Genomic DNA, 26633 nt, shown 5'->3' on the forward strand with positions numbered 1-26633 from the left:
AGACAGGGGCATCACACATTCTCATGGTCTAGAATCGGCAAGCAAGATCTAGCTCCAAAGTTAATTTGACCTCCTTAACTCATACATGACATAGACAAGACTAGGATACTGCTGTGTTGGAGGGTGTGTGGAGGGTCAGGAACCATAACTCTCATCTTACAGGATTGTACTCGTATATGTTACTATTAGGATGTTATATTATTAGCAAATCCAAGCAGCTTCACGAATATACCTATTATTGCTTGGTGTGAAAGAGTCGGCCCCAGATGGAGAAGGTCACAAATATCCCTTATCCAAGATCGGGTTCATAAGTCTGTTATTATGATTGGTAGACATTACACACGGTTTTATGGGTATGGATCAGGCTGGTTTTAGCGCTGTGATTTTTGTAAAATACTTTTAGCAGACTACAGGGAGGTCATATGTACATGGGCACTTCAAATTCTCCCATTAGGTGTTTATGCTTCTACCTTTTACTTATTTGTGTGAGAGTTGGAACGGGCATAGGTGTGACTGGCCAGGTGGGGAACATTTTGTGGGCTTCTAGCACATTGAGTTTCCTATACTGAGTGCCTGATTCTCCTGTCAAATTGGGAAGGATCACGACTGAACGAAGGAGGAACAAGAGGGCAGATGTACTTAGAACTAGTCTCAATTTGCAACCAGTATTTTTGCTACCAGTGTGGTAATTTGCTAACCAGCCTATCCACTATTAAGTCGGTTCGAAAATTACTGATTCATAGTGGGTCGCAATCCAGCCTACCTCATAAATATTAATGAGGTAGGTCGCAAATAGGGACCCAGTAGGAATGACAGTCATCACAACGATGGTGACCTGTTGAGGTCAACAGACCACAATGTTTCTGATTGCTTTTAAATAAAGCACTTTTTTATGGAATCCATTTTCCTTAAAGGATAATGGGATGCATTAAAAAATAAATAAAAGTGTAAATTTTAACCCCTTCCCTGCTCATGACGGAACCACTCCGTCATGAGCCACGGTTGCGCTGTGCTCATGACGGAGTGGTTCCGTCATGCTGCGGCCGTTGGCCGCCGCTCCGCCCACGCGGCGTTAATTCCCCGCCTGTGCGGGCGATTAGCGCAGTGGGCGGAGACGTGGCGGAACCACTCCGTCATGAGCACAGCTCAACCGTGGCTCGTGACGGAGCGGTTCCGTCACGAGCACAGCGCCACCGCGCTGCCCCCAAACCCCCCCCCCCCCCCCCCAGCGCCGCGGCGGAATTCCTGCCGCGGCGAAGGGGTTAAGAGTAGTCATTGGCCCATCACACTATTGCCTACTCTTAAAAAGGTTTTTGTCAACATCCTCAAAGGGGACGGGGTCACAGAGGGACCCTCCCTTTCTGTTCGCGAATGGCTTACCACATGCGTTGAGGTGCTATAGATTGTTTTGCGCCCGGAATTTGGTTGCGAAGCATTAATACATACCTTTCCTATTCAGTATTTAGAAGTGACGCCCTAAACATGCCCCTTCCAAATACCAAATCCATATTCAGGGGCAAGCCCAAATTGTGATTCGGTAGCAAATCGCAATTTGTGGTTGATACCTCAGAAAATGCGTTTTTGCAATTGCAAAATACCTGATTCTGCACATTGGGCTGTTTGCGACTGCAAAATCTCTTTGTACATCTGGCACAAGGGCTTTTTCTTCAAGCTGCATGCTCCACCTGCAAAGCCAAGATTCAAAGAAAACCACAGAGAAGTTTAGATGAGGCAAACCTATCAAGAGGTTTATGTATATTATTTCGAACCATAAAAGCTCTACATGCTCACCAACATGAAAAAACAGGCCAATGATGAGAAGGTATGGCTTATCAAGATTTTGGGCTGGAGAAAAGCTTGAGTGATTTCACAGTAAAACTGCAGTAGCTGGCAGGACAAAGTGGTGATGACAGTGCAACTTTTTTTTCAAATAAATATTTTTATTTTTATGCATGAATTGAAAAGAAAATGCTAAATTAGGCGCAACATGCTCGAGTTCATAGCGAAACTCGAAGGAAATACACAACTATGCCCTTCTCAATCTACACAGATCGTTGGGCACCCAAATTACAATGGAAAGTAAATAGTGACCTTCAGTTCACATCCAGTCCCCCTTAACACGGGTGTGCCTATGTTACTTCCAAGCTTAAGGCAGGTCCGAGCCTGTCCTCCACCGATAATACTCCATCCAACTTCCCCCCTATTTTATGGAACTTAAAGGGGCAGCCCCTACTGCTGTAAGTAACTTTCTCTTCCCCTATATATATATATCCATCCCTCGCCTCCATTCATGAATAGTTGGTATCTCTGAAGTGTCCTATAGACGGGCCACATCCTTTTTGGCCACCAACGGGCCCAGGGCACTAAAAAAAAGTTTAGAATGTGGAGCATCTACATCATTCGGGATCCCCAGTAGAATGTATTTAGGTCTCGGCTCGAAGGCTGCGCTTGCACAGTCTCGATCTGAGATTTAATGACTTGGAGAAGAGGGGCTTGAACCCGCCCCTCTTCTCCCCTGTTCTCCATTGGCTGGCCTCTTCAATGCTGGCCAGGAGAAGAGGTCCCGTCACTCCGATCAGGCCCCGTCCTTTTCGGATCGGGGGCGTGTTTTTTGCAGAAAGTCTAATTATCTCCTCCAGCCAATGGCAAGAGGAGATAACAGCAAAACACGCCCCCGAATCCGAAACCGCCGCTGCCTTTCTCCGAGGCATTTCTGCTTTGCCTCGGAGAAAGGCGGTGGTGTCCCGGCGTCTGATTTGAAAAGTGGAACCTGTCCTTAGAAAACAGCTTGCTGTGGCTGAGGAAGCCAGCTTGAAAATATTACACACAGGCCTCCTCGAGAGCAGGCAGTATGGCGGCAGACATTTGATTACCAGGTATTGTGTTCCGACCCGATCCCGACACGCAGTACCTTCTTCGCCGGAGTTCTAAGCGCACCGACTTTTTCGCTTAAGCTGGGGGCGCTGTATGACCGCGTCCCTCCTTCCCTGCAGTCGCCATGGGTAAATCGGAGAAGCCCCGGGCGCGCATGTCCCCCTTCTCATTCTTCGTACAGGCCTGCAGGGCGGAGATTCGCAGGAGACACCCGGAGGCGCGGGTGAGCGTGTCCGTGCTCTCCCGGGCCTGCAGCGAGCGGTGGCGTAGCACCACAGCCCGGGAGAGGGCGATGTTCGAGCACCTGGCCCAGGGCGACAAGGAGCGCTGGGATCGAGAACGAGGGGGTGCGGTGCCCGCCCGTGTCCGGCCCCGCAAGGACCCCCGCGCCCCCAAGAAGCCGCTTACCGCCTTCTTCCTATTTGCCTCCTCGTACCGGCCACAGCTCAGGCTAGACTGTCCCGGGTTGTCCGTCCCTGAGGAGGCCAAGAGGCTGGGCCAGAAGTTGTCCGTGCAAAGTCCTGAGGCGCGGCGGCCGTTCGAGCTCAGAGCCGCCGTTCTGAAGGAGAAATACGAGGCCGAGGTTGCGGCCTATCAGAGCGGGGTCCTGGGCCAAGGGGAGTCGCTTAACAAGCATTTACAATGCAACGGTCTCGGCATTGTTAAAGTTAGAGCTATTGGCATTGCTCATGACAATGCCGTTTCTTTAAATGTTTTAAAAACAAAAACATAAACAAAAATAATGTCATGAGCAATGCCAATAGCTCTAACTTTAACAATGCATAGACCGTTGCATTGTAAATGCTTGTTCAGGTCGTGTGGGAGGGTGACCTCCAATATAGTACTGAGTTCCTAATGAATAGTTGACCAATATGTATGTGTGAGGGGACACAACCAGAGCATGTACATGAATGTCCCCATGGCCGCAGAGCAGCACAGGCAAGTTGGCGCGACAGCCCTCTCCATTCCATGTAACCTGAGCCAATCTTAATAAACCCTATGCAGTATTTTAAACGGAATCAACCGCAGTCAAGAATTTATGGCCCCTCTCTGAGATGCAGCCCAGTCTACATCCTCTAGTTCCCCCACGTCGCTCATCCACCTCCTTTGGAGCTGGCCCAGAGTGTCTGGTATATTATTATCAACTGTTTTATATGTAAAGTAAATTGTTTCTCTCCCCAGCTCTGCCATAAGTATCCACCCTTCTAGAGGAGCATCATACTCTGGGATTTTCATCTCAGTTGTGCCTATTTCAGAAACTGAGTTAGGTGTAGTTGGTATTCCCGGTGAATAGAGGAGAAGGGCATTGTCACTGCTCTCTAATATGTCCCCTACTGTGGCAATGCCAATTGTTTCTCAAGTTCCAAACCCCTGGACTTTCATCCGCTCTTAAAGCCATGTTCCTTTCCCAAGGAGTGTTTCCCTAGTAATTTTACGTGCACAACCAATCATCTCTGCGGCCTCGTTCCAGGTTGCCAGGGCCACCTGTTTCACCTGTAGGAGTCGTTGGCCTCCCCCTCCCACTATAGAGCTAGTGTAGGTGTGATCTTGGCTCAAGCATTGTCTGCTCAAGCCTGAAGGTTGCATGGTCTTGTGGCACAAATATCCAGTTGTTGATATTAATAAAGTGGACTGCCCAATAATACACCTCAACATCAGGGACAGTGATCCCCCCCATTATAGTAGTTGCCCTTCAGCGTTTTAAACAACACCAGGGGTGTGGAATTTATTAATATATCTACTTGTACATGGGGCAGGTTCCTTCATAAATCTACTTGTCCTGCAACAAATTCCAGTTGCCCCTTTGGTGCCTAGTAGTGCAGCGACAAATTATGGCAACAATCTCATTATATAAGAGCTCTGATAGAGCCTCTCTGATTATGCGAGGGCTTGTACCATAGTAGTGTTTGAACACTTGCAATCCCCTTATGTTGCCACATTCTTGCAGATCTACATACTGGGGCTGAAGGTAGTGGGAAGGAATAGTTCCAGGGTTAGAATGCCCTGTTGAGTCTGTACAAACCTACTAACATGCATGTTTTAAGGGGTTTCAACAACTCTTCGCTAATCTTTTCCCATACTGAGAAATGTTGAAAATTTACTCCTGACAATGGCAGGCGTAAACCTCTTCCGTAGTTGGGGAAAAAAGTGGTTGGAGGAAAAGTGAACTTGCAAACACTCAGATTTTCGCATGAGCAAATCTACACATGCAAATTTGCTCATGCTAAAATGCAGTTCATAAATATTTTCTAGGAGTACTATTTCTTTTCCTACTTCTGTTAATTCTTGGGAAATTCACAAAAGCCGTATAGCTGCACTTAATGCAAGGACATATACCATGGGTGCCCTTTTGAGACTTTCTTTAATAATTGTGCCCCTAATTTGGTCTGGCGTTGATTGTGATCTTTTGTGTTTATTAAAATTCTGTCTCTCTCTCTCTGTATTGGCTGGCTTCACTGTGAGTGACAGCATTCTGCTCTCTCACAAGGAGCATATCTGCACACAAAGTAGTTTTGTTTAGTACCAGTAACCACTGTAGCAGTGTGTGCTTTTTGAGACCAAAAAACAATTTTTGCCAATGTTTGTTATAATGGTGAGGACCCAGCAGCTCCCACACCAATACGGTTTTAAAATAACAATGCCAAATCAAGTCACACATTGACAAAACTAAAAAGCTGGCTACCAATTTCAGACCTACTGGCTTTACCAATGCTTGTTTGTTTGTTTCCCATAATCTTATTGAAACTGGTTGCACTGATTTTCCATTATGAATATTTTTTAAGAAATACTAGCATGCATCAAAAAATGATGCTGCAAAGAAATGGTACCTGAAATTACCGAAACGTTTATTTTCCTGATTTCATATTTTTTAATGAACTATTTATTTTGAAAGCAAAGAATCCTCAAGCTTGCTTTCAAGCTTCTGCAAATATTTGCATCAAATCAGAGAGCGCTCTGGGAGCATTATAAATAGCCTAATATTGCTAAACTTTGACAACGTGTGTACACTTTTTTATACTGGAACCACTGTCAGTAGTGCAGTCGGAGCGCTCACCCTAATAATAAAGGCTTTCAATTAATGAACCATAAATACAAGTTTGGGCAGCATTAACATATAGGCAAAAATATTACATTAACTGCAGACAGTGTCCTTCCCTGATCCATAATGGTGTACTGCAAACAGGCAGCCAAAGGGTTTGTGCTGCAGGGGGTTTGGCCTACTTGTCCCAAGGACAAAATACACATGAAAACCTGTTGCCCTTGACCCCAAACAATATGCCCTGGGCGTCGGGCTATAGGAATTCCACCTCCCTGCAACACTCTAGGATTTCCCCCTTTCCAGATAAGGGATCACACTTACCCCTCTGTTCTGGTAAATATGTCTTGTGGGACCTTGTAATATGTGTTCTGTAACACGTAAAGCAGCTTGGGCAGCGTGATCATCTTGAAGAGGGCTGCCCGTCCCATCAAAGAGAGGCAACACCATTCTCCTTTCCACATCAGCTTGACAATTCTTGATCACCCTCTCTAGATCATGGTGGAAATACAGCTCCCTCTGTGGGTAGAATAATATCCATTTGTCCCAGTTGATATTATAGCCTAAGTGTGCCCCATAATCCTCAAGGATCTGGAAGAGCGCCAGGATAGTGGTTGCCGGTAATATACAAAAGGATATCATCAGCATAGAGCAATATTTTCTCTTCCACCTCATCCGCGGCAGATAAGCTGAACCCCTTGACTCTGGTATGTGCTCTCTCAGTGCAGGCCGGGGATTAGACTGTAAGGGCAAAGAGAAGCGGAGACAGGGGGCATCTCTGTCTGGTCCCCCTTTCAATCTGAAACTCCGATAACACCCTGATCACTATGACCGCTGCTATGGGATCCCGGTACAGTACTGCCTCCCACTTCATATATTTAGGGCCGCACTCAAACCTCTGCAGTGCCTGCTCGAGGAAAGGCCAGTGTACCATTTCAAACACCTTTTCGGCATCTAGGGAGAGAAATAAATAGGAGGCCTGTCTGTCCTGGGCCGCCTCCAGCCAATTATGTGTGTGCCACAAGTTAAGCTGCGTTGACATGCCAGACATAAATTCTGCTAGATCTCTGTGAATTAAAAGCGTGATGACCTGCAAAAGCCATGTAGCCAAAATCGTAGTCAAGATTTTGATTTCAATAAATGGCAGTACGAGTCACACCGTTCCTTTGGTTTACCATCCATGGGTATCACCATAAGGATGGCTCTTCTGAGTCCAGAGTCAACGTCCCCTGCTCCCCAGTGTCTAGGAACAGGTTCAGCAGATGTGGCCCCAGTAATCTGGCCTCCGGTTTATAAAACTCGGCCGGGATGCCATTAGGCCCTGGTGACTTGCCTGGCCTTAATTTTGCAATAGCCGTCTGAACCTCGCTCGGCATTAAATCTCCCTCCAGGGCCTCCGCATCAAGCCCAGGGGTGCAGACATCAGCCAGCTAATGCTCAATGCTGGAAGTGTTTTGGAGGGGTCGGACCCTTCAGAACGATTTGTAATAACGGGCGAACTCCTCTGCTATACGCAGGTCCATGTCGCTGGAATCCGCTTCCTAACTAATGATGGTTTGTACCCTGCGGACTTCCATTTTCCTCCTACTTAGCCATGCTAGCAGCTGCCAAGCCTTATCCCTTCTCATACAAGCAGTGCAGGGTGGCCAACATTAGTTTTTTGCGTCTCCTGTGCCAGATCACAGTATGCAGTTTGTTTGACTGCATTCTGCCTAAGAAGGAGGGGATGGGCACCGATGCTCCTTCCAATTGTAGGATCTGATCCTCGAGTTCCGCTACCTCCCTATGTTTCTTCTGCATTATCAGGTCTTGTGCCCTATGATGGGGCACTGTTTTTTGGCCTCCTACAATATCCTCTTAGAGGAGAGGGAGCCCTCATTTTCCCAAAGTATCAACCCTGAGGCCCCGGGCAACCTCCCAATCCTTAAGGTCCAAGAGTTTAGTTTCCACCCAGATGACCCCTGTCTCCTAAGCCTCCCGAACTTAACTATCAGGATGATTGGTCTGATAGTCCCCTTGCCAGAGACCCAATTTCACAAATATACTGTTGGGGTCTGTCCATGCCTTGGTTACCCAAAATGGGGGATTCTGCTTGATCAATATGGCTGCGTCCTAGATCCTGAAGTATCTCTAGCATGAGCCAGTGTGGTATAGGCCCCCCTCTCCAGGAACTGGCAGTGTGTTCGCTGTAGATGCATCTCCTGCATCTGCTTCATTGTAGGAAGGTGGATATCTGACTATGGTTACCCCCAACTTTTTGCCTAGTGTCTAGCTGGTTTTTCGACTTAGTTGGCCTGAGATCCTGCCATTCAGGGTCTCAGGCTGCCTGCTCTCTCTTTAAAATGGACTCCATGTACCCTAGGTACATAACCAATTGGTAAGGATCACCTTATTGGACCCTGTACAGTGTACCCTAGGTACCCAGGGCATAGGTGTACCCTAGGCCTACCAGGGGCTGCAGCATGTATTATGCCACCCCTGGCCTGGCCTTCCATTTTGACACAACTGGCTGATCACTCAGCTGGGGCAAGGTCGTGTAATCACCCCTTGCTTAGATATAGTATATCTATATCTACCTTATATATAGACACATGTGTACCTATCAGCCACTCCTATGGCAGGCCTTAACAATCCTGGAGGCAGAGTGCTTGGTAACATGTGAGATGGTGCTCTAGCATGAGCTGAGCCTGTCTGCAGCTTTCGGAACCATGTCCTTATAGCTGTTCTATGATATAGCCTACCATATACTCTTAAAGTACCTTATAATCTTAAACGGTTATGGTAACTATGGTTTGGCTTTATCGAAACATGTCGTGTAAGGTGTCCAACACTGTGGAATAGTACCCCCATACCATTTCTGGACATGAGGATATTATTCCCCCCTTCTAGAGGGAGAGACATGTTAAAATCCTACTTTTCTGTTTAACTCTAACCAAAGCCTCAGCATCACAAAATGGATGCTGCTGCCACAGACACAAGTCTGACCTCCTGCTGCTGGGATTGATCCCAGCCAGGGAGGCCTGGACAATAGGTTTCCTGCTTGGGGAGGTGCTAGCACCTCCCCAGACAGCCTTTAGTGTAGTGGGGCAGGGTGGGCTGAAAGGAATGAGACATGCCTGGGGCACACAAGGTGTTCCTTGCATAGTCCAGTTCAAACCGGCGCTGGGGCACTCCAGCCCCAGCTCTGGCGCGAAACTGGACAAAGGGAAGTGGGTGTAACCACCCCCTCCCAGGTCCCACCCATAAGGCGTGACCTAGCAGGTATCCCAGCCCCCCAGATTAGTATAAGAGTGGGAGTTGGGCATCAAGACTTTAGATTATCCTGAACCTGCAAACTTGAACAGAAACTCTGGACCTTCGACATTCGACGAAAGAAGAAGACTGAAGAATCTCCCTTGTAGCCAAGGAGTGGCTACCCTGTGCAAACAGGCACCATCAAGAGACTACCCTTTGCTTTGCCCACGTTCTACGAGGAACCGACTGCAGAGCCCGACCAGAGCCTTGACTTCCAGACTTCTCCGACCCTGATCCACATCCACAGCAAAGCTGAGATCCGTGGAGGCGACGAGCGACGTGGGACCGGCTACCTGGGAAAAGTGGCTAGTAACTTAAAGCGCAGCTTCTGAGGCACCCTCGAAGTTGTGCACCGGGGATTGAGAAGCCCCAACCCCAAGCACCATCTGCACCGAAGATCAGCCCCCCACACTCCACGAGTCCTGCGTGGGGCCCTTCTGCATTTTCCTGCTTGCCGCGTCTGTCCGGTTGCTTGCCCGCTGGCTAGTGGCCTTTGTGACGACGCACCCTGAAATCTTCTGCGCTGGTTTGGCTCCTCCAGACTGGCTCCCGCTTCTCTGCAAAGAAGAAGCACCCCAGACCTTCCTGGTCTGCACCAGAAGCAAGTCCTCCGTTCTTCGTGGGTTCCGCTTGCCAAGGCTTGGTGAGTCCTAGTCCAACTTCGACGCCGCCGACAGCAAGAGCCTTCGTGGGACAGCTCGCCTCCTGGTCCTGGTCGTCCTCGACGCTTCCTGGTCCTCCTGACTGCAGCGACAAGCTTCACCTTCCCCTGCAATCTTCACGACATCGCCTGGTTCCTTCCTGGTTCCACGTAGTCACTGGCTAGTGACCTTGACTCTGTCCCTTCTGCTTGCAGGTTTCCTCTCTTCTTGATCCCAGCCTTGGGATCCACCGGACACTCTTCACTGACTGCCTGTCAGCATCTTTCTTCAGGCATCCATAGGAGTCGACGACGAAAACGACGCATCTTCACCCCTATGCACCCGCAGCCTGTGGGCTAGGTAACTTGGGTATTCCGGTGCTCATCAGGATAGTGACTATCCTAGTGTCTAGTTTTCAAGTCTCAACTTCCTAGCTACTCCGGAAGTGTCCTAAATCTATCGTTTTCTAAACTGTACTATTGCTATTGACTTTTACGCATTACGCGTGAGTGTTTCCACTCTGCACACGAATCCCGTGGGCCTCCCACTCCCTAACTAACGCTAGTGTAGTGTAGCCCCAGCGATTCCCTAGGCCTAGGCCTATTCTATTTCCGTGACAGTGGTTCTTATACCACTTACTTAGTATATGGTTTGCGTGGCCCCTAGGGCCTAACTGTATTACTTACCTGTGTGACTTAATGTATGCTTAAATAAGACTGTGTTGTACTTACCTCTAATCTCATAAAGAGTGCTGAGGGTTTGACTAGAATAAATACACTTTATTTTATATATATATCTGTTGTGGTGTCCTTTCATTTGGTATTCAAGGGATTATATATGGTATCACAGCTGGCTTCACATGCCATTCAGAGTTTAGCCTAAGACTGCTCTTGTCCATGCTACCACTAGGATAGCTGGTCTATAAGGTTGACTTTACAACCAATCACCATAAGGGTATTTGGACTGATATAAGGTGTACACTAGAACTAGTGACATCATACATCAGGCCAACTTCTCACATTCATGTATTGAGCAACTAGGCCTCACTTAACTTTGTTGTCCAGAGCATTGACATTCCATGTCAGGACTGTGATACCCGTGTCCTCTAGGGGTCTGGGTTCGGATGGTGCCTTATTTCAAAGAAGGTGTATTGTGTGTCCGGGTATCGCCCTTTAGTGCAATGGGTGGGCAATCTCTGTAGTGTGTCCCTCACATAAACAGAAATAAGAACAAACCTCCTTCCCACCCCATTGTCCCACCCCCCGGTTCGAAACCACATTACCTAAGCAGTGTTTGGTGGGGAGGGCCCCTCTGGCAGGCACAGCAGCTCTGACCTGCCCACCGAGATCACCTCTGGACTGCCGCTGCTCCTCATCCCACGCGCCCACCGGGCAACCAGGTCAACAGCACACCCCCAATACACAGCATCCGGGAAGGGGGTGGAGAGGGAGCAGGAGCGATGCAATACTGGCCCCCTGGGTTGTCGGACAGTGCCGGTCCTGCTTTCACCGTTTACCTCCGACCGGTGAGGAGCTTCACCTCCCAGCCGCCGTCATCTTGGTTGGTACCGAAGCCGCCGCACCCATCTAGCCGGTCGCTACATTGTCTCTAGGACCTCGATGGGTCCAAATCATGTCCCCTATGCTGCCCACATCAAACTTTGTTGGTATCAGGGACAACATTTGGCAATCGGAGGACAGGCTTAATGGCAGGATAAATGCAGGATGAGAATCTGGCCTCTGGAGCACACAGAAAATGTTGCTTGTCAGCCATCTTACCTGTACAAATTTGATGCATATAGCAGGTTTTAAGAACACTGCTTTGGAAAATATATTCTGACACTGGATTTAAGAATTGCAACTCAACAACTTGAGGAGAGAGTTCTGACTGCATATGCTAGTGTTTCACTCTATGATTTCAGAGGTGCCCTTATTAGAGGTAATTAGCAGAGTAATCTGAGGCCTCCTGGGTTTTGAGATGGAGAATCATGAACGACTGGTGAGAAACGTGATTAGATTGCATTGTGGATCTTGGAGAAATTACTCAACTTCAGCTGGGATGCTGATTGTGGTTTTCTCCTCTCTGGAGTTCATTTACAACACACTGCAAGAAGCAATTCACCAAAAGTTGGTGGTGATAGGGCACAGTTGAATCCCCTTCTTCCTAGATCTTAGCTGAGAGATGCTTGTGAGGACAAAATCATTGCTGAATATCAAGAACAAGTTGCAAACCATGGTTTGGTGGCCTCTGTTAGTCTTGTAGTGAAGGTTAAGGTGGTTTGTCAAAAAGCCTTTCTCTGGTTGGAGCTGCTGAATCTTTGTTTCCTGACCTTGAAGGAAATGAATCGAGTTCTATTGCAATATATGTTGGCTACTTGACTAGAATTTCTGTTACAGCGCCATTGGTTGTGTGTTCCATTTCTGGGTAAGTAGAAATGCAGTAGGAAGATTAGGTAAATAGAGGGGCTAGTCCTAATATTTTTATACAGATGAAATGATTATTGCTTTGTCTTCTGTTTTCCTTCTTCCTCTCCTGCTCTAAATTAGGCTGTCTGTTAGTTCTTTTTGTGTAGCTGGAGTTGCGGTGCTCTGCTCAATATGAAACCTGTGACAGGGGAGGATTACGTAGGTTGGGTAGCAGTGCGTTTATTGGATTTTGTTAATCTTCAGTGAATAGTTGTGTCCAATGTGACATGTTTTAGTAAACCGTGTGTTCGAGGCATATGAGCTGCAGATTGTACACTTAGCATAGATCGCCATCTGGTGTTGGGCCCGGATGTTTGCAGTTTGTTTTTCTTCTTGGACAGTCTTTGGAAGTCACGAGTTTGGTGACTCCTCCTTCGGTCCGTACTGCGCATGGGCTTCGGCTCCATCCTCAGATTGTTTTTTTCCGCCATCGGGCTCGGATGTGATACTTCGTGCTCCGGCTTCGAACTTCTACGGTTCCAGCCTCGACGGAAAATCCTCGTTTCTTCGAGTTTCTTCATCATCATCTTCATCTCTCGAAGCGGCACTTTCTCCATCCCGTACATCGGCACCGGCCTTCGGGCCCTCCTCGACTCCGGTCCCGGCCGATGGAAAGGACTCCGTTCAAAAAGTGCCCAAAATGTGGGTCTAAATTTCCCCACACCGACCTCCATCAGGTGTGTAATCTTTGCCTCTCTCCAGAACACGAGGCCAGAGACTGCCCCGCCTGTAAGTCTTTTCGATCGAAGAAGACCATCCGGGATCGAAAAGCTCGACGCACCATGGCGCACTCATCGTCTGCAGTTCCACCGGACATCTTCGGAGACGGCGCCGAAGCTTCGGGGCAAATACACACCGAGCAGGAGGAAGACGTCGTCAGCGCTTCCGAGGCCGACGACTCCGACGTGGAGGACATCACACCGGCGCAGCGGGTCGTGAGTACTGTGCCCCCTCCCACCCCCGCGCCCAAAACCAAAGAGACTCAGGTTACTCCCTCGCCTGCCGGCCTGGGCAAAACCAAGACCAAAGCTTCTATCACCCCACCTTCGGGCCCGGTGTCGAAGCCTCCAAAGTCTCACGGCAGCTCGGGATCGAGCCAGCCGACGCCCGGTGCCGAAAAACAGCATCCGGCACCGAAGAAAGTAATATCCAGCTCGACTCCGAAGCCACCGGTGCCGAAGCCTGGACTCTCGGCGCCGACCAAACACAAACACAAATCGGTCGGCACCGACGCTCCGGCGCCGAAAACTCCCTCGACGCCGAAAAAACCGGAGGCCCCAAAAAAGCATGGCGCACAGAAACCATCGAAGCCCTCGGTTCCGAAATCATCGGTGCCGACGGACGATTCGGCACCATTGGCTCTGTTTACACCAGACCCTTTACAAAAGACTCTGTCCAAAGATCCAAAGACTGGGCTATTGACTTTAATTATCAAGAAAAGACGCCTTGATACTCCAGCTCCTCCTCCACCGCCCAAACGGAAGGACTCTGCTACTTCTCCCCTCAGAGTGCCCTCCCCACTACCGCCTCCCCTACTTCCTCCACCGCCTCCACCCCCTCCCCCTCCCAGGTCTCCGCCACCTTTACCTCATTACTCTCCGACCCCGTCCCCAGATCCGGACGACGGGGACCCGGACAATTACCCGGCGGACGCCCCAATGGATCCCACTCCACCGGGGACCCCAGACCCATGGGAGGATTACAATAACCCTGATATACCCGATATACCTCAGGACGACCTATACCCATCCAGGCCGTCTCCTCCAGAGGACTCCTTAGGGTTTCATCATTTAGTGCAGAGAGCAGCACACTACCATGGGGTGGACATGCACACTGAACCAGTGGAAGACGACTTCTTACTGGATACATTTGACATACAGGACAAATCCACATCTATTTTACCCATGCTTAAGGGTGTCACCAAGCATGCCGCAGAGGTGTTCAAAGACCCTGTCAGGGCCAGGGTACTAAACCCTAGAATAGAGAAAAAGTACAAGGCGGCACCCACAGACCCTGCATACATTAAGGGCCCTGCTCCCTTAGATTCCCTAGTTGTCTCTACAGCTAGAAAGCGGGCTAACTCCCAGTCCTCAGGAGAAGCCCCACCGCCAGACAAGGAATCCAAACTCCTAGACGCGTCTGGCAAACGCACCGCCTCTCAAGCTGCAAACATGTGGCGCATTGCAAATACACAAGCGCTACTTGCGCGCTATGACAGAGCACACTACGACGAACTTGAGGCTCTTATGCAGCACCTTCCCGAGAAACACAAGCGTAGGGCTCATGAGCTAATACAGGAGGGTAAACTAATTACAAACACCTCCATTAAGTGTGCCCTCGATGCAGCCGACACTGCTTCTAGAGCCATAAATACCAGTGTCCTGCTTCGTCGCCATGCCTGGCTCAGGATCTCAGGGTTCAAGCCTGAAGTCCAGGCGTCCATACTCAATCACCCCTTTCACCAACAAACTCTCTTTGGGCCAAAGGTAGACGAAGCGTTGGAAAAGATGAAAAAGGACACAGACACAGCAAAGTCTATGGGGGCACTCCAAACACAAGCCTCTAAACGTTCCTTTCGACGCTCCTCCTTTCGTGGCACAGGCAGAGGCTTCTCCACCGATAGCACCTCTACCTCCTACAAGTCCCCTCCTCAAAATACCTTTTCAAAGGGCAACCAAAAAGGTGGTTACAGAGGCAACAACAATAAGGGCAGGGGCAAAACTAACACCACCCGTTCTGCCACCCCGCCCACACAATGACTTCCCTCCGCTCCCCCCAGACCATTCCACTCCGGTCGGGGGCAGACTACAAAACTTTATCCACGCATGGGAGTCCATAACATCGGACAAATGGGTGACCCAAATCATTCGGTCAGGGTACTGTCTCGAGCTAACATCTACCCCACCCAATATCCCACCAAGGCACCGTCCAATGTCTCAAGAACATTCCACACTGCTCAAACAGGAGGTACTCTCCCTCCTCCAAAAACACGCTATAGAGCAGGTCCCCATCGATCAGCAAAATCTAGGGGTTTACTCCCTATATTTCTTAATACCAAAGAAAGACGGGACCCTCAGGCCCATTCTGGACCTCCGGCCTCTAAATGCCTACATACATTCAGACCATTTCCACATGGTCACCCTACAACAAGTCCTCCCGCTCCTCTGTCAGGGAGACTTTCTCACAACCTTGGATCTGAAAGACGCATACTTTCACATTCCAATACACCCCTCTCACAGGAAATACCTCAGGTTCGTGGTGGACGGGCAACATTACCAATTCACGGTTCTCCCCTTCGGGGTCACCACCGCACCACGGGTGTTTACCAAATGCCTAGCGGTAGTAGCAGCACACCTCAGACGTCAACACATTCACGTCTTCCCTTACTTAGACGACTGGCTGATAAAAGCCGCGTCCTACCACCAATGTGTGCAACATACAAACAGCACCATCCAACTGCTCCACCAGCTAGGCTTCACGGTGAACTACCAAAAGTCCCACCTCATACCATCTCACACAAAGCAATATCTCGGGGCCACTATAGACACCTCCAAAGGTATTGCCTATCCAAACTCAGCCAGAATCACAAGCATTCAAGCCTTACGCAAAACATTCCTTCCCCAACACTCTCTTCCAGCAAGAGTGTTCATGAAGCTCATAGGAATGATGGCGTCTTGCATCTTCATAGTGCCCCATGCAAGACTCCACATGCGTCCACTTCAAGAGTGCCTAGCACAACAGTGGAACCAGGCCCAGGGTCAGCTGACGGATCTGGTGTTGGTGGACGGCCGCACACATCACTCTCTGCAGTGGTGGAACACCACAAACCTTTCCAAAGGGCGGCCGTTCCTGGACCCGGTTCCTCAGGTGATTCTAACAGCGGACGCATCGCTCTCCGGCTGGGGAGCGCACCTCCTACACCTCACAATGCAAGGTCTATGGACGCCACAGCAAAAATTGCTCCACATCAACCATCTGGAGCTCTTGGCGATCTTTCTAGCCCTAAAATCTTTCCAAAAACAGATTTCGGGCAAAGCAGTCCTCATTCGCACAGACAACATGACTGCAATGTATTATATCCAAAAACAGGGGGGGACACACTCTCCCCAGCTCTCCCGCTTAGCTCAGAGCATATGGAGATGGGCAATTCCCCAAAACATCTTTCTCCTGGCACAGCACGTTCCAGGCGTACAAAACACCATGGCAGATCTGCTCAGCAGACAAACGCAACAACTACACGAATGGGAACTGCACCCACAAGTTCTTCAGCCATTCTTCCAACAGTGGGGGCATCCTCAGATAGACCTCTTCGCCACCCACGAAAACAAAAAAGGCCCAAGCTTCGCCGCCAGATACCCACACCCATTGTCCAAGGGCAATGCGATATGGATGAACTGGTCAGACAGATTTGCATACACCTTTCCACCTCTCCCACTAATTCCATTAGTGGTAAGGAAGCTACAACAACACTCCCTCACACTCATTCTAGTAGCTCCGACGTGGGCCAGGCAGCCGTGGTACACCACGCTACTACAACTGTCAGTGGTACCACATCAAAAACTGCACCTATCCCCATGCCTCCTAACCCAGAACCATGGAGAAATCAGGCACCCGGACCCAGCTCAGCTCAACCTGGCGATCTGGCTCCTGAAATCTTAGAATTCGGATACCTTAACCTTCCCCCTGATTGCATGAACATCATCATGGAAGCCAGACGTCCTACCACTAGAGCATGCTATGCCGCAAAGTGGAAAAGATTTGTAATTTACTGCCGTAACAATACAATTAACCCTTTAGATGCATCCATACAGCACATCATATGCTATCTGCTCCATCTTCACAGGTGTAACCTGGCATATTCATCCATACGCCTACACCTAGCAGCGATCGCTGCTTATCTACAAAACAGACAGCATTTATCACTCTTCAGAGTGCCCGCTATTAAAGCCTTCATGGAAGGCCTTAAACGAGTAATTCCTCCCAGGGCACCACCTTCCCCTGTATGGAATCTAAATTTAGTTCTTACACGACTAATGGGTCCGCCCTTCGAACCAATGCATAAATGCGAGCTACAGTTTCTCACCTGGAAAACAGCCTTTCTCGTAGCTATCACTTCCCTTAGAAGGGTTGGTGAAATACAAGCGTTCACTATACAGGAACCCTTCATACAAATACATCACAGCAAGGTCATACTTCGCACAAATCCGAAGTTTCTGCCCAAGGTCATTTCCCCCTTCCATCTCAATCAATCGGTGGAATTACCTGTCTTCTTCTCGCAACCTCAATCTGTTGCAGAAAGGGCCTTACACACACTCGATGTGAAAAGGGTTTTGCTATACTACATACAAAGAACGCAACCCTTCAGGAAGACTAAACAATTGTTCGTTTCCTTCTCTCCACAACATAAAGGCAACCCCATTTCTAAATCAGGGATAGCTAGGTGGATTGTAAAATGCATACAAATTTGCTATCAAAAGGCAAAAAGAACATTATCTGTTCCGCCTAAAGCCCATTCTACAAGAAAGTTAGGGGCTTCTATGGCTTTTCTAGGGAATATACCCTTAGATGACATCTGCAAAGCAGCCACCTGGTCTACACCGCACACCTTCACAAAACATTACTGTGTAGATGTGCATTCCAAGCAGCAAGCTAGAGTGGGCCAGGCTGTACTAAAGACGCTTTTTCAAACCACTGCAACGGATACCGGTGGTCGCCGCTAAGGTTGGGTACTGCTATATAATCTATGCTAAGTGTACAATCTGCAGCTCATATGCCTCGAACGGAATATGCTACTTACCAGTATGCATCTGTTCTTGGCATGTAGAGCTGCAGAGTTGTACACGCCCACCTGCCTCCCCGGCTACCTGTATCCGTTCCAGTACATCTTATTTAGATACAACACACATGGGTTTCTCACTGCTATTACTAATCTGAGGATGGAGCCGAAGCCCATGCGCAGTACGGACCGAAGGAGGAGTCACCAAACTCGTGACTTCCAAAGACTGTCCAAGAAGAAAAACAAACTGCAAACATCCGGGCCCAACACCAGATGGCGATCTATGCTAAGTGTACAACTCTGCAGCTCTACATGCCAAGAACAGATGCATACTGGTAAGTAGCATATTCCTTTCATAAAAAATAAGAGTAAAGGTCTTCACTTACAATACCAAAATGTATATTAAAAAAGAGGATAAATGAGAAAAATGACGCAATTTGTTTCTAACCACTTAGGCATTAAGCCATGCTAATTGCAGTAACACCAGGCTATATATAGCAAGGCAATCGTAGACCATGAACCAGAGATCACACATACTCTGCAGTCTCCCCTCATCTTCATATCTTTTTTCCTTTCGCCATGGGATCTTGCTCTATGAATCTGAGCTTCAGACAAAATAATACTAAGTGTCTAATCAGCTACGATGTAGGTCTTTTATCGTAGTTTCACATCTTCATCCCCTGGGTGAAGAGGAGGGCAGGAGAGGATTAGCTTAATGTTTGAGTCCAGGTTGCTAACACCTTGAGCAAAGCCCACCATCCAGAACTGAAATAGGATTCACAACCTAGAAAAGGAGGGACATTTCAGGGTATACTGTGTACTTAATAAACAGATATGTATTCGGTTAAAATATAACCATAAAACTACACAAAATTCATAAGACATAAACAGATCTTTATTCGGTTAAAATATAACCATAAAACTACACAAAGTTCATAAGACATAACATTCCATTAAAACATATTTGCATTAAAATAACAAGGTAAGACATACAGTAAAACGTCCAGTAGGCATGGCAGCCCGTCTTAATCATTATATACAACATAATCATGAGTCTAACCAAGGCGTAGACCAGAAAGATTTTGATCATCACAAAACAGTTGTGCAAATCCCCGAAATCACAAGAAAACATTCCTTATTACAAGCCAGACAAAACAGATGCAGCTGTAAACCCCCCAGAAGTTCTGGCAGGCCTACCCTATTAAAAATTAGCTAACGCACGCAAGTGTGGATATCCCCGAGCATCATCCGGTGTAACATGTCAGGTTTAACTTGCGTAAAAATTTAAAAAGGGGTAGTAAAAAACATTTTATTGGTCGAGAGGAATGAGGACAGAACATAAAGTTCTCAAGAGTTTGTGCTGGCAAATTGTCACAAATACAAGGGCTAAAGGTGCACGGAGCAGACCATCCCTTACGAAAACTGATACAGTGAACAAAAAGATTGAACCTGAATCTAGTTAACAACTGCCGGTGTTAAACATTGGTTACCCAAGTCATGCAATGGGCACGAGCAGCCAGTTTCCAAAATTCAGCATTTTTCCTAGAGGCCTCAGCAGAAAGATTAAAGGTGTGTCTTATCAATTTGTGGTCTGTTTTAACTATTTTATCAGTGGTAAAAAAGAGTTCAGGGTGACCCAAACTAGTGACTTTTGTCTTGAAGTAACCAAGCCTAAGTATTGCTTTCATATTATTGAAAGATAGACAATCCCTGATAATCAAACGATTCAGAGATGGCTCACTCTTATACCACAGAGAGACCGTAACAAGGGCCTCAATGTAATAATATCTGAGATGTATTTACAAACCTGTTCTTCATTTAGTTTGGAATTTGTGTCTGCCTCGCTGTCCAAGATATGCCAGTTTAAATTGACTATCTGTCTGATTTTTTTCATTCAAGGTAGAGTGACATGTCACACATACCACACAAGATGTTTCGGATGCTTTTGTTTTCTCAGTAGGTTATCCTTATCATAAAAGCGCTCTCTTTTGTATGATTCCCCACTAGACTTCTGGGATAACCACTGATAATGAAATTATCCTTCATGACGACAGATAGGGCATCATAATCTGATAAATTGGTGCAATTTCTGCATAAGTGCCGGAATTGCCAAAAGGGGATTCTTTGTTTTTGTGTCCTTGGATGGTAACTTTCAAAGTGCAAAAGAATATTTCTTGCTGTAGGTTTAACATACAGGCCTACTTCTAAGGAACTATTCTTATGTCTTCTCAGGATATCTAAAAACTCTACTTGATCGTGGCTGGAATTACTGGTGAAATGTATGTTTGAATTGCATTAGTTAAGCCATAGTAAAAATTCCTGTAGCATTTCCTCTCAATCTGTCCAAATAAAGTATATATCGTCTATGTAACGAGACCAAAGATATATGGACTCGAAAAAAGGAGCTATCTAATTGGAAATATTCCTGTTCTCAAATTTTGCCATATAAATGTTCGCTCCCATGCTGACTTTGAAAAGAGAGTCTTCAAATTCAAAAATGTTATCTGATTGTATAATATCTAAACACTCTAATAGGAATGTTTCGGATTTTCAAATTGGTGTTCATCAATGAACCATCTCGGAGCTTCTAAAGCACCATTAAGAAATCCCACCTGCGAAAGGCAGCTCAAAAAAGGAGAAGTCAAAACAAATCTCCTTGAATACTGCCAGATCTGAGCCCAGTACTCCATCTGTAAAAACTGGTACTCATCCTCCAAAGCCCTCTTTAGAACCGTCGACAACAAAGCATAATATTGCTTTAAAACTTCCATCAAGCTCACCGGGCTGGCTCGCCCCGATCAAACAAAGCACCCCCGCGGGCATCCTAGTCTCTGTGCATGACTTTCAGGTCAAAGCAGAGATCCTATGCAGGGTCAAGAAATGCACCTATTTGGCTTCAGAGACCAAGCCTCGATTCTTTATCAGGACCTAGCCGCTCTCATGCTGCAGAAGTGGATGGAATTCCGCCCAGTTACTGCTCACCTGCGCAACCAAGAGATATCCTACTCATGGGGCCACCCTTTCCGCCTCATCCTCCTCTGGGAAGGATCCCCCATCCGACCATTCTTAGGCAAAAGTGCTGATGTCATTTCAAAAGTATTTTAGTCTGGAAGTGAGTGGAGGGAGGGAGGGGCGGCTCAGGGAATGTGATTATTTGCCCCACCACTATTTACATAAATATGTTTAGATCGCTTAAGGGTCTTGCAAAATCTCGAGTGACCGAAATTGCTGTTGACGACACTGTTTCTGTTTCTTTCTTGAAATACCAATAAAAAGAATTGAACCTAAAACTCCCATGGGACAAATACCTGATTCCCACTCCATCACCTCCAGTACCTCAGCCTGTGGATTCACCCATACTGTTGCCAGCGCTCCCTTCGGCCAGAATGGTGAGTGAGATACAGGCTTTCACAACTCAAGAACCCTTCTTGCGCTTCACGTACGATTGTCATTTCTCAGAACCAATCCAAAATTAATTCTTAAGATCCCTACTGACTTTCACCTCAATGAGCCTGTAATATTATGGACTTTCTTCCCGCATCATACCTCACTAGTGGAAAGGTCTCCTAATACGCTAGATATCAAAAGGTGTTTAAAGTTCCACCTACATCGTACTAAACAGCAGAGGAAAATTGACCAGCTGTTTGTCTCCTAGGGACACCCTCGTAAAGTTGCTGCGGTCACAGAAGCAACCATTGCTCGATGGATCTCAGCCACAATCCAGTTTTACTGCTCAAAAGCAGGCAAACTGCTCACAAGAACCAGGACACATTCAACTAGAGTAGTTTCCACCTCAACTGGTTTGTTTACGGGAGTGCCTCTGGAAAAGATATGTCATGCTGCGGCCTGGAAGTGTGTGCATACATTAATCTAGCATTATTGCCTTGAATCAGAACGGCACAGTGATTCAGCGGTTGGGCAGGCAGCACTACGCCACTTATTTCTGTAAGGTGTGCCTATTTGAATTACATGTGTTTGACTGTGTATTGCTGCAAAGTTTAATGACTATTATTGATATGTTTATATGTAATTACATATTGAGATGGATACTTGGCTATATGCACATATGTTTATCCTACACTGCATAGGAATACGTTGTGTGTGTGTGTGTGTGTGTGTGTGTGTATATATGTGTATATATGTGTATATATATATATATATATATATTATGGAAAAAAGAAGCAGATAACTCTGGGTAGTTCCCAAGTTTAGGTGGAGAACATCTCCTGTATAGAGCACCCTACAATGCCAGCGACGCTCTGAATTTGCTCAACTCAAATGTCTGCTTTTCTATCAAAGTTTTTAAGCATAGGATTTGCACATTGCCATCCAAACCGAGCTGTGAAATTACAAAAGTAGTTTACCGCTCCAGCCATAGTATTGCAGCTTTGGATTGGTAAAATACTGTTGTATTCTGCTTTAGGTGTCCGTATATAGGTTTTCATGAAACATGTCCTTATATAGGCACAATTTGCATTGCCCTTATATAGGCACAAGATCCCAGTCCTTATTTAGGCATTAGCCATGCTATCCAAATACAAGCATGGTCACCTACATCCGTCCACCCCAACGTCACAACGAGTTCTTAGAAACCAGACCCTTATGCTCTTGGGGGTTTCCCTAGCCCAGGATTATTGATTTCTGCAAGAACTCATTTATTATGCATGAACCGCTATTCCTTAATGGTTCATTCCTGACGTATTCCTCTGCCCGACTTTACGTCAATGCTAACATTCCAAGGCACCTACCAGGTATAAATATACCTTCTCTTGCCCAAGCAAGTAAGAGGAGACCTCGACTTTAGAGGAGCCCATGTCCCGGCCTGATGCACTGACAAGAGACGCTGTCATCCCTGCTTGCAGAGAATCCAGCTTCCAGTGTTCTGACTCCCTTTGCGGGGTGTTAGAGTTCGAGACCCGGAAAGAGATTCCTACCTCTCTCATTCTTGAGGTATGGAGCTGACTAGAACCTAGAGGGACTCTTGGCATACTATACTAAACTATAGAATAACATCCTATAGAATACAGCACCTACTTCTTACCTTGTACTACACTTAGGTTGGGTACACTGGGGTAGAACTAGTTAGAGAAGCATCTCATGAGTACTCACATTTTTAGCCTGTTAGCTAAAAAATAATGCTAGCGCAGTATTATTTCTTTCTACTGCTTATACTGTGCATAATATATCTCGCAATACTGTCTTGTGATTATAACAGCTCATACCTCCTACACGAGAAACAAGACTGTTCAATAAATCCTTTTATTGAAACGCCCATCTATTCTTTCTGTGTAACTCTGAAGAATCTAAGCATGCACGATTACTGAGTGAAACTGTTATCTATTGTTTCCACGATTCTGAGAGTGTTCCGATTCTAAAGGGAAACAAAGTTGTCATGTTTATGCAGTTGCTAGAAACTACTCCCTTCTTGTTTACAAGGAGTTTCTAGTGGCCTCTGAGTTAGCTGGTACAAATTAATTGTTTAATATACTCAATAGGGGCATACTGACCTCAGTCCTATGCCAAATCTATCGGGTATATTATTCCAATATTATTCCAATGCGCAGAGCCTATTAGGGAAATAGGAACTACACCACATGGCGCCCAAACATTTGGTAAGGCACTAATTTAACGCTAGATTCTGAGTAACTAAGTCGTGCTTTTCTCAGAGACCCCTACTCACACTCTCCATAAGACGTCCGGAGTGGGTAGGGTTAAGTATCCGCCAAAGCTGAATAGGACAAAAATCCTATATATTAGCTATTTGGTTTGTTTAACGTTGAAGGATACAGTGTTCCAAAAATATTGTGCACCTGATCTTTGTTTCCTTGACATCAGAAAGAAGAGGACGGTCAGATCACAAAGAAGAACGCGTGAAGTCCAAAGACGATCAACACGTTCAGAAAAACAAATCAAAACCTCAATTCACAAAAAAAAGAGGGTAGCAGGTCTGAAGATCAGACATCCCGAGAATACTGAGAACATAGCTCAATAACGGAGAATGGGCTCAGACAATGCTGGACAGTGCAGCAGAAGTAACAATAGCTCGCCAGAACCTGAAGGAACTTCTTGAGATAGTGGACTTGAATGAGTACATCACAGTAGAGACTGTAGACACCAGGGTTAGTACTCTACAAAAGTTATATGAAATAACACTCCGAATGGAGGGAGACATACCAAGAAAAGTGAAAGCACTCTTTTGGGAGAAACTTTCAAGGGGTTATGATCTACCAGAACAGGACTGGCCACCAAAATTTGTTAGGGAGTACCAACATGGCGAGGACATCCTTATGCCAGCCTTCTCCAACCATATTCCAATTCACCTAAAATATACTTATGCCAGGAAATGGGCAGTAGCCCAGGCCCCAGCATTATACAAAAATCATGTAGGATGGGATGAGGACTCACCTCAACAATATTAGTGGGGGAGGCACTCGCTTAGTTTAAGAGTAAATCGACGTTAATCTTTTTTTATCTTGAGTCCATTTGAATTGTGCGTGCTGTAGAGGAGGCATGCAACAGTCCGGAATGCCATTCTATTCATCAATATCAGGGTCTATGGGACCCAACCTCCACGCACTGTTGCTTTCTGATATCAGATATTTTAGTAGTTCTCAACTTTTGTACATGAGAATTTTATAATGTTCAGAAAAAAATTAAGCAATATTCTGTCGTTGATTCATCTCAATTTTATTCATTGGATGTTCAAAAAATGTTCATTGTATTGATTTCGATTAAAGATCATATAATTCAATACATGTAACTGGTTGCCCAATGCATTTCGAGCCTAAACTGGCTCTTCTTCAGGGGCTCATTCTCTGTAACATAAACAACATGAAAATTACAATGATGCGAAAGCGTCATCTTGCACATTTGCTAAGAATGTACATGCATGATTTAATTTGTGTTATCACTATGATAGAAAGAGTGTAGCCTGGGAGAACCACACCGGAGGAGTGACTTATCTGAAAGAGAGTATAACGTGGAAATTGGGGGAGTAAAGTGTAAAACTGACTTAAACCGAGGTGGGATAAAATGTGTACCTTAATCTTGGGTGTGAATCAGGATTCAGGCTTGAAAAGGTATCGCTTTCTGGGAGATGAAAGTTTCAATCAGTTTAAAATGTAATCTTCGCGCTGTCTCTGGGATATTCACTAATAGAGATTAGTTATCGTGGCGTGGTCAGGGTCTTACCGTTAGCGAGTCGATACTTTTCCCGAATGCTGTTCAAAATAATAGCGCGACGAAAAAACGGGAGTCCGTTCAAGGATGTTCGTCATATTCGAGTCCTGGGGAGGAAATGTTTAAAAGGGTTCTGGGTTGACAAACGAGGATGCGGAAATCTCGCGATAATGTGAAAAAAACTCGCGTTGATGTGAAAAAAGGAAAACTGACAAGGGGTTATGGTTGGAGATATGGTCACCATCTTGGACAGGGATACTGCTAAGTTAGGAGTACTTTAGGAAAACTTAGTCATTACAGATGATGTTCGGATAAAGTAAAGATGCAAGAATAGCATAGCAAAAAATACTCGCGATGTGTTTAGGGGTAAAACTGACATTTTTAAGAATCGTAAACCTAAGTGCCTCTATTAGAAGGAGAAAAATTAAGAAAATCACGGGAGTGGGTACGCGTTGTGTGTTTCTGATAACTGAGCTAGTGTGATGTTCATGAATATAGAAATGTGGGTTAAAGTGGTGTGATCCCAGGTGTGTGGATGTTTACATTTAACATGTGAAATAAAACCGCGTTCACGTATCCGTATCTGAGCCATATTTAGACATTGTATGTAAATTCATAAATAACAAGTATAGTCAATCTTGTCGTTAATTCCTTTGTCAATCAAGGTGTCAAGTTGTTTGGTCCAATAGGTCTCTCTTTGTAAGAGTCTTCTGGTGAGATCTGTGTCTGGGGGTTGTGTTACCCTCTCTAGCACAGAGAACTTGAGCTGGGCGATGCTGTGTTTCTCCTCATTCCAATTTGTGGCTAGACTGCTGTTTTTATTCTGTATCCTGATTGTACTTTTATGTTCTGATATTCGCACTTTAATCTTTCGTTCAGTTTTTCCAACGTATAGTTTTCCGCAAGGACACTTGATGTAGTAAACTAGTCTGTTGGAATTGCAATCAAAATTGTGATAAAGTTGGATTTTTTCTCCAGTTAGTGGATGGTGTAGTATGTTCCCTACTATGACGTTATTACAATGAACGCAGTTCGGATTAAAATGATCTGTTCAAACCCAGAGGATACAGAAAAACACACGGCATATCAACGACAGATGTATCTAAACAGAGGATATTCTGAAGAAGTGATAAAACAAGCCCAACTACGCACTTCTAAACACACAAGAGAAAGCCTACTACAACTTCGACCTCGCAAACAGACATCACGACAAGTATTCGTTTCTAAGTACTCAACCGTTTCTGGACAAGTGAAAAACATTATAACTAAACGCTGGGAAATGCTACAGAATGAACCGGATTTCCTCAATATTTTCAAAGATCAACCCATGTTTGCGTATAAACGATCTAAAAATATCAAAGAAATCA

General features: G+C 46.2%; 1 protein-coding gene and 1 pseudogene across 11 annotated transcripts in view; both read left to right on the plus strand.

Moving 5' to 3' along the window:
- Positions 1-26633, plus strand: part of XRCC6 (X-ray repair cross complementing 6) — a 144215-nt gene that overhangs the window by 96317 nt on the left and 21265 nt on the right. The window lies entirely within an intron of this gene.
- On the plus strand, positions 2999-26181 carry LOC146833412 (high mobility group protein B2 pseudogene; annotated as a pseudogene).

The sequence above is a fragment of the Triturus cristatus genome, chromosome 4_2, assembly GCF_964204655.1.
Source record: "Triturus cristatus chromosome 4_2, aTriCri1.1, whole genome shotgun sequence".
In the NCBI taxonomy this organism is placed as follows: Eukaryota; Metazoa; Chordata; class Amphibia; order Caudata; family Salamandridae; genus Triturus; species Triturus cristatus.